Below are 13,032 nucleotides of genomic sequence, written 5' to 3' on the forward strand. Positions count from 1 at the left end.
ATGTGGTGGTATTTTCTATGCAGATTACTAGGGCTCTTTCTCTTTGCAGTTCTCTCATTTCTAGTATTTGTCCTGCAAATTCTACCCATGTGAGCAGCAATGAGCTCTAATATTTCCTTCCTCCACCCATTAAGATTTTTGCTCTCTGCCAAGCAAAAAGCTAGGAAACCAACAAAATACACCTTCTTCTTATTTCACTCATCTTAGGGATTATAGTCTTATCTATTGTCTGATGACTAAAAACAGTTGCTTTGTGACTTTTTTCCAGGTTGTAGATGTTTATGGAATAAAAAGAAGCCTGACACTCATTATTCTATAATATTTGAGTAATATAATACCTTTTTAAAATTCTCATTTTCATCAACAGTTTGGAGTGGAATTAGGTCACTTACTTCATGGAAAAATACAAAATAGTCTGTTTTAGTCAGCTTTTTTGCCCTGTGACTAAAAGATCTGACCAGAACAATCACAGAGGAGGAAAATTTTATTTGAGGGCTCACTGTTTCAGAGGTCTTAGTCCACAAAAGACTGGCTCCATTCCTCAGGGCTGTAGGTGAGGCAGAACATCAAGGCAGGAGAGTGTGGCAGAGGGAAGCAGCTCACATTATGATCAGAATGCAGAGAGTTTCCACTTGCAAGATACAAATATATACACCAAAGCCACGCCCCAATTCCCACTGCCTCTAGCCACACCCTACCACTTTAGTAACCACTCAGTTAATCCCTATCAGGGGATTAATTTACTGATTGGGTTAAGACTATTACAATCCAATCATTTCTCCTCTGAACCTTCTTGCATTGTCTCACACATGAACTTTTGGGAGACACCTCACATCCAAACCATAATGTAGCCTAAATGACAAATCTAGTTATTATCAAACCATCAACAAATCATTCTAGTTTCTGTCAGAACAAAATTTGGCTTTATTTTAACTCACACACTTTTTCATGAAACAGTCCTACTTCTTCATTTGAAGTAGATGGATGGATGGATGGATGGATGGATGGATGGATGGATGGATGGATGAATGGATAAAAGGATAATAGATGATAGATAGAAGAATTTCCATGAGTGTCATCTGAAAAAAGTAGATAAAAATGCCTCTGATATTTCTTAAAATTTTTTTTTTGGTTTTCTCTTACAGTAGCAATTTACTTTTTAAAATAATCAAGGAATAGAAGTAGTGAGGTCATTGAACAAAATGACATTGCTCTCACTGTTCACTTTAAAACATATCTGAATTCAGAAATGATGTAAGAAAAAATATTCTATCTTAATTACCTCTGTTTTCCAACAGATATATGTTTAAGAAATGGAAAGACAGAGTGCCCCACCATAGGTTTCTGAGGCTTTAATTAAGGGCATTTTGCAGACCCAATATTTCCAAATGTACTTTTATTTGGTGCTTGAGATGAACTTTACACCTGAGCAGCATATAAGTCTACAAATGGGAGAAAGATAAAATTAAAACTTCAGTTGGAAGATCTTGATTCTTTACAGCATAAATGTCTTTCTTTCCATGAGTTATGCTTAATTCTATGTTAACTTTTTATCTTCTGCATAGCTTTAATTTCTTTTTATTGTAGATTATCATGTTTTTTTTTTCCTTTTCCTCATAAGACAAAAAGGCATTCAGGCTGGGAATTCTTTGTTATGATGTGTCCGATTTTTATTAGTGCTTTATAGTTATCCATTATTGTGGAAATCACTTTGACATTCATAAGCACATATAACGTAATTTGCTCCATTTCATTTCAATACCTAATACTATCCTCTTTCGCCTCCTCCCTTCCATGATCCCCTTCTACTGGTCTTCTATTAATTTATTTTAAAATTGGTAGTTTACATTTATACATAAAAGTGGAAATCATTGTGATGCAGTCATACACACACATAAACATAGTTTGGCGAATTTCATTCTGCAGTTATATGTGTGACTTCTTGATACAATTCCCCATCCATTCCTATACACAGCTACAGTTTGAGGTCTGGATATTCCTTGGTTTTAAGGGAATAAAGAGGGCATGAGGAACATAGACTGAGTAAATGTGGAGTCTTTGGAGTTCAACTGATTACACTCTCTTCTGAGATTCTGTTATGCATCCAATTCCAGGATGTCCCCGTGTTGATCTGTTAGGTATGGTCTCCCTAGGATCCCTCACTTTCACAAAGAGAGACACCCTCCCTATGTACTTCACCATTGCAATTGTTTCTCTCCAGAAGCTATTTCCAATACTCTTTAATAAGAAGGGTGTTCATTTTGGTGTCTCACTGGGTTTGGTTATATTAGTGAGAATTCTAAAGGTTAGACCAATTTACTAATTAGATTTTATCAAAGATTTGGGAGTTGAATGATTGCCTCTAGGAACCACATTGTGCTGCCACCTCTCTGTTTCACTGAAGATCCTTTGGTTTTCTTCCTTGGCTACTCACTTTTCAAAGTTGTTGCATTGGATTATACCCTGTTGCTTACCTGGTGGTGGTGATTATTGGTGTGTGTGTGTGTGTGTGTATGTGTGTGAGAGAGAGAAAGACAGAGGGGAGTGAGGAGGTGGGGGGGGCTTGTTTAAACTATTTTTTGTTCATACAATTAAGTATTAAGGAAGGGGAAATGTATGCTATGGTTTCAATTGTCATCTTAATCTAGGGGTATATTTAATTCGTTACAACAATCCTGAGGGTTATGATCTTTGTCATTATAAGGTGCAAAGAGGTTACAAGTATTAATAAAAAGGTCAACTATGCTCATAAAATTGTTATTTTTTAACAATATTTAATTGAGATACTACTATGTGCCAAACATTGTACTGGTAATGAGGATGTGGAAATGAATAAAAGATAAATAAATGATCAATGCCCTCATAGAGTTTATCTGCTAGTAGGAAAAATGGACACTTAAACCACGAACTAACAGTCAAATAAATTCTACAATAGAGGAAGGTTCATCTCATAACAGAGATTCCTGATATAAAATGCCAGTGACAGCTTTTCAATTTAACAAAATACAAAATCCAGTACTTGGATATAGCTGATGCTCAGAAAATGTTAATTCTCTTTCCTCCCTAAACCTCCAAACACTTGTAAAATTATGGCGATCTGAATTGCCTACTTCTGGTGTTGTTAGAAAGTGGTCATAAGTTTGCAAAGCAAGGCTATTTGTTATCTCTGGAAATAGTTTCATGAGGACTAAATTCTTAGAGTCAAACCCAAGTCATGCCAGCTAAGGGCAGAATCTGCTTATATGAAATATGTTACCCTAGGGGTTTGGTAATGTACCTTATAGCAGAAGGAAGTGCCCAGTAATCAATTTTGTGTTAATGACTAAATGGGGTACCCATGGATATGAGAAGGGAAGAAATAAATATGTTTCCTTATACTTTCTTTCTGGCCACTGTAGTCATAAATCCATAATTCCATGGTCTTATCCAAATGAAAACATGTTCATCACAAAACCTTGGGTTGAAACACTTGACCTAAAGGCAATGCCTCAGGGTTAAAAGTAAAGCCCCCTCCCTTCTCGAACAGCCACTGATAATGTAACTCTTTTAATGAAATTCCTATTCTGTATTCGCATAGTGCCATCTCATCAAGGGGAACAAGAATCATCAAAGGCACTAATTAACCTTTGCAATGCTCCCAACAGACAAGAAAATTACAATGTTACTATATATGCATCTGTCTATATCAATATATATACTCATTCAGTGTCATAAATATTAAGGAAGACTTTCTTAGTCATTTAATAAAGACAATCTTTTAAATAAATTCTATATTTCAGCTTGAGCAATGGGGCATATAATGAGGAAGATACACTAATTTCAAGATCAATGTTGGCCAGTATATTTAACTAGAAAAGCAGAGATAAAGATAAACATCTTAAATGCTATTAGATCATTTGCTGCAATTAATAATTCATTTTAAAAGTGTATGGTTTTAATTTTCAATAACACACTTCCAAGTCCTTCTCAAATTCACCTGCCATATAAAAAACGTTTTTGTTAAGTTGATAAAAAATACAGAGGTGCTTGTATTGCATGCCTGAACATCCTTCTTTCATCCTCCAGTCATCTAATGAATATATAGGATTTTAATGGGAAGGTGGGAAATCAACAGACATAGAACTACCCAAAGAAAGAAAAGTCTGGACCATAAGACAGGAGCAGAAAAGTATGCTCAGGAAAGGATGAGTTAATATAGGCAAATTAACTTAAGTATAATAATTTTTCTAAGGGTTTATGAATAATATAAGTAGTAGGGTTTGGAGTAGGGAGCAAAATAGTGGGAAATAAGGCTAGACAGGAGGTTAGGATCTAGATGTTTAAAGTCTTTGATGCCACAATAGATATTATAGATATTATTTCATTGTATGAGGACCCACAAAAGTTATTGAGCAATAAAATAATCAGAGGACCTTTGGAAAGTCTACTCCAGGATAATGTAAAGCATGTATACATAAAATATTGACTAAAAATTTCACAAGTCAGAAAATATTTTTGGAAGAGGAAAACATTCATACTTTTAACATTTGTGTAGTCAGGATAAGGGAAGGATCAAGGCAGAGGTAAGATGGTTTACTTAAAAAAATGTTGGAGATATAGCTCAGTGGTAGAGTGCATACCAAACATGCATGAGGCCCTGGGTTTGATCCCCAGCACCACACACACACACACACACACAAATTAAGTTCCTATACTAAGGTCTTTAAATGTATTAAGTCATTTAATCTTCATGAAATATAGGGAAAATATTATTCATCCCACTTGGTAAATGAAAACTCTTAAGAATGGAGAACTCAAATCCATAACTGGCTCCAAATTCAATAATCAAAACTAATAATAGCCACCATATGTTAAATGCAAACTATTATTTTTCTAGCGCGTGCGCGCGCGCACACACACACACACACACACACACAAACATGCACACAAACTATCATACAAGTAGAGAGCTTAAACAACAAAAAGTTATTTTTTCACTCTTCTAGAGGCTGAAAGTCAAGATCAAGGCAGGTTGGGTTGGTTTGGGTTGGTTTTCTATGAAGCCTCTGTTTAGCTTGCAGATGGCTGCTCTCTTGCTGCATTTCTACATGGCCATCCTGTGCAACCTGGATATATCGTCTTACAAGGACATCAGTCATATTGGGTTAGTATCCCACTCCCACAGCTTCATTTTAACTTAATAACCTCTTTAAAGGACCTATTTCCAAACACAGTTACATTCTGAGATGCTCTGTTGAGGACTTCAGCCTATGAATTTGGAGTGGGCACGATTCAGTTCATAATACCAACTGTGTGTCAGATATTTTATATATGTTTGTAATTTAAATATCGAATAACTATATACAAGTTTCTTACTACCATGTGTACTTAACAAACAAGGAATTTGAGGTTCCAAAAATTTCAAGAACTTGTCCATTTATGAAGTTAGATAAAAAATAGATTGGTTAAACCCAAATCTATCTAATCTTCCTGCTTCAGGGATCTAAGTACTTCACCTATAAGAAAACTTCTTTGTGCAGACACCATTGGATTCTTTTCAGAATTGCCAGGAATCAACAGAAATTCATGTTTTAAAAGGAAGCTTCCTGTAAGCTACATGGCTCTACGTGGAGACACATAGTCCACAAAACCAAGCTTCATGAGAGACATGACAGTCTCCCACACTAACATATCTGATGAAATGACACTGCCCAGCACTTAAAAAATGCCTTGGTTAAACAGTATCCCTTAGGGAGTGAGAGAGTTAAATCGAACTCTGGAACAGTTATTTCTCCATAGATAGAAAAGAAGGTAGATTGAGTTTTCATAATTTTACATGCAAAGTTCTTACAACTACATATTATTTGCAGAAGGGCAAAAGAGGAAGGGAAATTAAATAAATGTTCCAGTATTAATGGAGAAATGCTCAGGTGTGGTGGCACATGCCTTTACTCCCACCTACTCAGGAGGCTGGTGCAGATGGATTGGAACTTTGAGGCAAGACTGGGCAATTTAGTAAGACCCTATCTCATAGTAAAATAAAAAGGGTTAAGAATGTAGCTCAAAATTGGAGCATGTATCTAACATGTGCAAAGTTCTGGATTCCATCCCCAGTACTGCAAAAAAAAACATTTTTTAAGGCAGAGAGAATGAGAAAGGGAGAGGTGGAGCATGGATGTTTACATTTCAGAGACAGGCTGAAATAAGAGGGAGCTTTGCTTTTTCAGTTTTTAATTGTTCTTCTTTGTAGGATAATCTGATTACTACTAATAGCTGAGGAAACAATAAGAATCATTATGAGAGAAGATCTCTGATATCAGCCCCAAAACTATGTCATTATCTCACTGAATCTGAGTCAATTTAGGAAGCCATTAGTAATCAAAAATAATCTATCAGATTATAAGCCATTAGAGGTCAAGGACTATGCTTTCTATTTATTGCTGTATTGGCTAAAGTGCCTGGCATATGATAGAACCAAAAATCTTTATTGAAAAAATGAATCAAAACTCAGTGAATTAAAACTCAGTTTAACAAAATTTTGAGCATATATTATGTACCTTGGGAATATCATAAAGCAAAATGAGACTACCTTATCGGCCTGTTCTTGGCCTGAAAAGATAAATCATTCCTGTTCCTTCTGGGAAGAATTCCCTCTGACTCCCTGTCAATTATTCTCATCCACATGCATAGCGCTATCACTGTGCTCATCAGACTTCATTAAAGTTGGAGTGTAGTGTCACCCTGCTTTATTCATTATTTTTTTACCAGACCTACAACAGGGTCTGAACTTGTTGTGTTCACTAAGTGCTCATGGAACTGGTGAATGAATAAATGAATGAATGATTGTACATGGACCCTGCCCCTAAATATTTTATTATCTTTTCTCAGGGAGTAGAATAGACTGAAATGTATATTGTTTAACATACCATAGTACAAAATACTTGTATTCAAAAAAATCTACAAAAAGATCATGACTTCATGGAAAATTATGTAATGTTCATAATTCATATTCAGAGAAAATCTTTCACTATCAAGAAAGATTGAGAATGATGCTAAGTAGGTCAGACCTCTAATTAACCAGCTAAGGCTAATAATCTGATAGATTATTATGTAAGTGGATGTCAAAATTAAAAGAAAGTTTTTAGAGTAGAAATAAGTATTGCCATATACTCTCTAATATAATATATAATAAAACAAAATATTTTACTACCTAAGGTTAACTGTAAAATATTCCTTTCCATGGACATAACACAATCCATTCTTCTGTAAATGAACATTTAAATAATTTCCAGCTTTTTACTATCATGGACATGCTATAAATTCTTGTCCATTTCTCCTACACAACATTTGCAGGACATTTCTCTAGCGTCCAGGACTAGAAATTGTTGTCTCAGAGAAAATGCAAATGTTCATTTTTAAGATAATGCCAAATTAATTTGCTATGTCAAATCACATTTTCACCAACATTTTAAGAAATCTTGCTACTGCATATCTTCTCCACGTGATATTATTTAAATTCTTTCCCATCTAAATGAATATTAAATGGAATTTCATCCCAGTCTTAATTCGCTTTTGCCTGATTACTAATGAAGTTGAACATTTCTTCATACACCTCTTAGTCACATATATCTCTTCATCCATGAAAATCCTGATTGTTTTTTTTTTTTTGAGGTTACTTGGCATTTATTGTTATTTTGTTCATTATGTACTTAAGAAAAAAAACAAGTTGATGATGTGCAGTCTATGAACATTTCACTGTGTATATCTTAGTTTTTCACTTTCTTAAAATGTTCTGATGAACAAAAGTTATTTTGTTTTAAATTCAGATTTACCACTTTTTCCTTATGGTTAGCTTTTATGGTATTTTAAGAAATCATTCCCTACCTGCAAAGTTTAAGTAATATTTGAATTTTTTTTTACAAAAGCTTTAAAGGCTTACTTCTGTTATTTAAGTCTTTTATTTATCTTAAATTGATTTCTGCACTTAGTGGAAGATGATGATCCAAACTTATTTTTCTACATGTAAGGCCAGGTTACTAAAAAGCTCCTCCATTCTTCATTCACTTATCATAGTATGACTTTTATATATCAAAATTTCACATATAATAAGTCTGCTTTTAGGTTATTATTCATACTTAATCAATTAAAATAACAGGGACAGTATTATGCTATCTTACTTACTGTAACTTTATAATAATTCTTGGTGCCTAATGATAAATCATACATCTTTACTTTTCATTATAAGTATCTTGGCTATGTACTTGCATAAAAATTTTAAATCAAGTTATCAAGCTTCAAAAAAAAATCCGTTGCAATTTTTATAAATGTCATTGTACATAGAGGTCACCTTGGAAGAAAAAGACATTTTTCATATTAAATATCCCTATTCATAAATATAATATTTACTTGTTTCTTTAGGTCTAATTAATGCGTCTTAGTAAAGTTCTATAATTTTACATATGCTTTCCTACACTGTTGATAGATTTTTATTGGATATTTGATTTTGTGATGATATAGTAAATGTAATCTTTTAACCTACTTTTTCTATTTATTTATTATTGTTTACATGAGAAATTGATTTTTCTTTAATGATTTTATATCCAGCAGCTTGATAAACTCCATTATTACTACTATTTTGTTTATAGATTTTGGGGGGTGTACTAACAGTAGACAGTCACTATTTTATTTCCTCTTTTCCAATTCTTAGGCCTTTAGTTTCTTTTTTTATTTCATAACATTAGCTAAGACCACCCATATATTACTAATCAGAACTGAGGATAGTGGTTATTCTTATAATTCTTGTAACATTTCTCATTTAGGTGTGCACATAAATGTGTGCGCACAGGGGTGTGTAAATGGGCTTTATCAGATTAAGGACATTTCCTTTTATGCTTGAGGTGATTAGAGAAAATATAAAATTATAAGTTCCATGTTAACACAGAGAATGAGATTGTCAAATCAGATTCACATGACTGTGAGATATTATCCAGTATCAAACTTTGCTAATAATTTCAAGGATGGAAGAAATCAAGAGGCGAAAGTGAATCAGAAACTGGTGCATCCCACAAGGATCTATAAATTCATTCTTCATGCAATGGACCTGGTGTCTGGCCGGAATAATGAATGTGATCACTAACAAAGACTTGTGAGTTATCTCCCAAGGTTTAGGTTTCCAAATATCTCTGATTGGTTTTTGTTTTGTTTTTGTTTGTTTTGTTTTGTTTCTTACAGCAGATAGTCGTATAGTTTACATGACATTTTCTAAGGAGTCATGTCTCACAAATCCATCTATGATAGATTTGTTTACCATTATCAATCCCAACCCAGAGACATCCTGAAAAAAATATTCTATATATATGGATTCCCTTACTAGTAAATATCAATTGTATGTTTATTTTTAAGAAGGTCAGTTATCAGCATGTGTATGTGGGTATTAGACTAGGCCACCTGCCTCCGCCCCAGAAAACATGCCAACCACACATACCCCACACATACCTCAGCCCCTGTAATAGGAATAGAAATGGAATATAGTGCTTTAACTTCTTCACCTTCAGCTCAAAGTCCTCTTCCTTCAAAACATTAAAAATGTCAAATTTTCATCTTCCTACAGTCATTGTTGCTATTGATAATCTAGTATTAATTTGATCTTTGTTCCTATGAATGAGATCTGCTTTTTCACTTTGGAATTTTTTATAACCTTTTTATCTTTCATATTCTTAATTTTTTCTATAAGGTGTCTTGTGTGGGTCTTCATCTTTTCAGTTTGATAATTTGCACCTGTCCTTCTCAGGTTGGTCATTTTTCTTAATTTTTATTTTTGTATACCTTACCTTTATTACTTTCTCAAAAGTCACCTCAACATTTTGAATTTTCTGGAACTCCTATCATCCAGATGTTAACATTCAAGTTATAGTCTCCATCTCTTTATATACACACAAACACATACACACACACAAACATACACATGCTATATTATATGTATAATATATATTATATATACATTATATATATACACAGACACTATATATATATACATATATATATGTATGTATATATATTGTACATATTAATCTTTCCTGCTTCTTTCTGGAAAAATTCCCCTTTTCCTTCAATCTACTTTTTTTCAGATGTATTTATTCTGTTATTAATCCCACCTCTTGCATTCAGTTCAAATAGTTCAATTACAATGCCAAATAGTTGGCTTTTTATAATTATTTCCTTTTCTAGTAATTCTAATATCTTTCTTTCTTTTAGTTCAGCTTTTTTATGTTTATCTGAAATTTTTATCCTAATGTCACTGATTTACATGGTGTCTGTAATTCATATTTGTTACCTTTTTTCTTTTTAAGAGGATATGCTCCTAAATCTCATTGTCTTGGCCTATAGGCTTCATTCTTGCTGTGGTATATAAGCATAGCCCAAGATTAATCAAGTCCCACAGCACAGATGTGGGTATCTGAAGTCCAAGGTAAAGCTGCCAAATCCCATGGAAACCAATTGGGTATTGGGTGTCCCAAGGCAAAAGCAGTGGAAAATCAAGAGCAAATATGAGACTGCCTCCTTTCCCTGATTTAACCTCTCACAACCTTGCTGGTCAATGCCTGACTTTGTGGAAACCATCACCCTAACCCCAACAGTTCAAACAAGCCTCTGTTTACCCACAGATTTTTTTTTTTTTTTTTTTTTTTTTTGTACCAGGGATTGAACCTAGAGATGCTTAACCATTGAGCAACTTCTTCAGTTCTTTTTTTTTTTTTTTTTTTAGTTTCAGTTTTTATTTTGAGACAGGGTCTCACTAAGTTGCTTAGGGCCTTGCTAAATAGCTGAGGCTGGCTTTGAACTTTTGATCCTCCTGCTTCAGCCTTCTAAAACCACTGGGATTACAGGCATATACCGTGATGCTTATCCAGCTTCTTTTAGACTTCCTGAATTTCCATCTGGAATTGGCTTTGAGGGAGGAAATTAAAAGCCTAGGCTAATTTTGCATCTTTTCAGGAACAGAATTCTAAACTATATTTCCTTACTTGTTGAGTTTCCCACTATGACTGTCATTGAGTTTCTTAAATTCAGGGATTCTATTTTATTCAATTTTATATCCTCAGACATAAACAATATCTAGCATGTAGTTAATATTCAACTACATGCTGAATGAATATATTCTCTGCTTAAAGTAGGAATATTTTACCAAAAAGTTTCTACTATGATCAGAAGATGCCACTGGTCTTGTCTTTTATGGCACTGTATCACTTATTAAGCAGCTATCTGGCCCTTTCCTCTCTAAATAAAGGTTTAGTGCAGCAGAAGGCCTTTCTAAAATGAGGCAAGTCTCCAGAGTCAAAGAGAAGAATCACATGTCCAAAACAGATTAAGAGCTTTTTAGAAGAGGTGGAATGTCTAATAATTTCAGTTACTTAGTTTTTGAAATCCAGTGCCATTTTTTTCCCAGAGAAAAATAAAATTTCAAAACAAGGTCAAATACTAAGTATTGTGAATTATAGATTTCTACAGGAAGAAAGATTAATGAGGAAGACAGAAAGAAGGATAGAGAGTCTGGAGATACCAGGGGTTCTAACTCCAGCTCTCCCATAAACACAGTGCCTGACTTTGAATAGCTCCCTAAATATTCTAAATATTTTTCTCCATTATAAAATGAGGGAATTGAGAGGCAGAATGACATGGAAGACACACTATAATTGAATCAGATCTCCCACTTTTTTTCTTCTTTTGTGGTACTAGGGATTGAGCCCAGTACCTACCAGAGTCGCACTTTTTTAAAAAAAATTTTAATTTGTTCTAATTAGTTATATGTGCAAGTAGAATGCATTTATGAATTTTGATAAATCATACATAAATTGAATATAATTTCTTATTTTTCTTGTACATGTTGTAGGATCACATCCGTCATGCAGTCATATGTGTACATGAGGTGATAATGTCTGTTTCACTCTACTATCCTTCCTACCCCCATACCCCTTCCCCTCCCTTTACTCCCTTCTACCTAATCTAAAGTAACCCTATTCTTCCCTAGTGCCCCCTACCCTATTGTGAAATAGCATCAGCATATCAGAGAAAATATTTGGCCTTTGGTTTTTTGGGTTTGGCTTATTTCACTTAGCATGATGTTCTCCAACTCCATCCATTTACCAGCAAATGCCATAATTTCATTCTTCTTTGGGCTGAGTATTACTCCATCATATATATGCATACCACATTATCTTTATGTATTTATCTGTTGAAAGACACCAAGGCTCGTTCCATAGTTTAGCTATAATGAGTTGAGCTGCTATAAACATTGATGTGGCTGCATCACTGTAGTATGATGATTTTAAGTCCTTTGGATATAAACTGAGGAGTGGGATAACTGGGTCAAATGGTGGTTCCATTCCAAGTTTTCTGAGGAATCTCCATACTGCTTTCCATAATGGTTATACTATTTTGCATCCCCACCAGCAATGTATGAGTGTACCTTTCCCCCACATCCTCACCCACATTTATTGTTGCTTGTATTCTTGATAATTGCATTCTTATTGGAGTGAGAGGAAATCTGAGTTTTGATTTGAATTTCTCTAATTGCTAGAGATGTTGAACATTTTTTCATATATTTGTTGATCTGTGAAGTGGTTTGTTCAGTTTCCTAGCCCATTTATTGATTGGGTTATATTTTTGGTGTTAAGTTTTTTGAGTTCTTTATATATCCTAGGGATTAATGCTTTATCTCAGGTGCCTGTGGTAAAGATTTTCTCTCAATCTGTAGGCTTTCTCTATTCACATTATTGATTGTTTCTTTTGTTGAGAAGAACAAAAAATAGTTTGAATCCATCCCATTTTACTGATTTTTGATTTAACCTTGTGCTTTAGGGGTCTTGTTAAGGAAGTCAGATCCGAGGCCAACTTGTTGAAAATTTGGGCCTAGTTTTTCTTCTGGTAGTCACCCTGTTCTAGTGCCTAAGTCTTTGATCCACTTTGAGTTGAGATTCATGCACAGTGAGAGACAAAGGTTTAATTTCTTTTTGTTACATGTGGCTTTTCATTTTCCCTAGCACCATTTGATGA

At 34.1% G+C, this 13,032-nt stretch overlaps 1 protein-coding gene across 7 annotated transcripts in view; it reads right to left on the bottom strand.

Annotated features, from left to right (window-relative positions):
- The window catches only part of DLG2 (discs large MAGUK scaffold protein 2), a gene marked incomplete at its 3' end in the record, with an annotated part of 2,081,919 nt that overhangs the window by 1,636,266 nt on the left and 432,621 nt on the right, over positions 1–13,032 (bottom strand). The window lies entirely within an intron of this gene.

The sequence above is a fragment of the Sciurus vulgaris genome (assembly GCF_902686455.1).
Source record: "Sciurus vulgaris genome assembly, chromosome: 11".
NCBI classification, from domain to species: Eukaryota; Metazoa; Chordata; class Mammalia; order Rodentia; family Sciuridae; genus Sciurus; species Sciurus vulgaris.